The 1241-nt window shown below is 41.7% G+C and overlaps 1 non-coding gene across 1 annotated transcript; it reads right to left on the reverse strand.

Moving 5' to 3' along the window:
• Positions 1–501: 501 nt before the first annotated feature.
• LOC130955073 (small nucleolar RNA R71) lies at positions 502–609 on the reverse strand. The gene has a single exon (XR_009076580.1). It is a non-coding gene; the product is annotated as a small nucleolar RNA R71 (small nucleolar RNA).
• Positions 610–1241: the final 632 nt, after the last annotated feature.

A 1241-nucleotide genomic window follows, 5' to 3' on the forward strand; every position in this document is an offset into this window, starting at 1 on the left:
CCTGAACCTGAAAGGACCTTGAAGCGAAAGCTAAGAGAAGCTAAAGCACAACTCTCTGTAGAGGACCTAACAGAAATCTTCAAAAAAGAAGAACCCATGGCAGCCGAAAACAACAACAATGCAAACAATGCAAGGAAGGTGCTGGGTGACTTTACTGCACCTACTCCCGACTTCTATGGGAGAAGCATCTCTATCCCTGCCATTGGAGCAAACAACTTTGAGCTTAAGCCTCAATTAGTTTCTCTAATGCAACAGAATTGCAAGTTCCATGGACTTCCATTGGAAGATCCCCATCAGTTCTTAGCTGAATTCTTGTAAATCTGTGACACTGTCAAGACTAATGGGGTTGACCCTGAGGTCTACAGACTTATGCTATTCCCTTTTGCTGTAAGAGACAGAGCTAGGACATAGTTGGACTCACAACCTAAAGAAAGCCTGGACTCATGGGAAAAGCTAGTCAATGCCTTCTTGGCAAAGTTCTTTCCACCTCAAAAATTGAGTAAGCTTAGAGTGGAGGTCCAAACCTTCAGACAGAAGGATGGAGAATCCCTCTATGAAGCTTGGGAAAGATACAAACAATTGATCAGAAAATGTCCTTCTGACATGCTTTCTGAATGGAGCATCATAGGTATTTTCTATGATGGTCTCTCTAAACTGTCCAAGATGTCTTTGGATAGCTCTGCTGGAGGATCTCTTCATTTGAAGAAGACGCCTGCAGAAGCTCAAGAGCTAATTGAAATGGTTGCAAATAACCAATTCATGTACACTTCTGAAAGGAATCCTGTGAACAATGGGACAAATCAGAAGAAAGGAGTTCTTGAGATTGATACTCTGAATGCCATTCTGGCTCAGAACAAGATATTGACTCAACAAGTCAATTTGATTTCTCAAAGTCTGTCTGGAATGCAAAATGCACCAAGCAGTACTAAGGATGCTTCATCTGAAGAAGAAGCCTATGATCCTGAGAACCCTTCAATGGAAGAGGTGAATTACCTAGGAGAACCCTATGGAAACACCTATAATTCTTCATGGAGAAATCATCCAAATTTCTCATGGAAGGATCAACAGAGACCTCAACAAGGTTTCAACAACAATAATGGTGGAAGAAACAGGTTTAGCAATGGCAAGCCTTTTCCATCATCTTCTCAGCAACAGACAGAGAATTCTAAGCAGAACCCCTCTGACTTAGCAACCATGGTCTCTGATCTAATCAAAACCGCTCAAAGTTTCATGACTAAAAC

Source organism: Arachis stenosperma, chromosome 1 (genome assembly GCF_014773155.1).
Source record: "Arachis stenosperma cultivar V10309 chromosome 1, arast.V10309.gnm1.PFL2, whole genome shotgun sequence".
In the NCBI taxonomy this organism is placed as follows: Eukaryota; Viridiplantae; Streptophyta; class Magnoliopsida; order Fabales; family Fabaceae; genus Arachis; species Arachis stenosperma.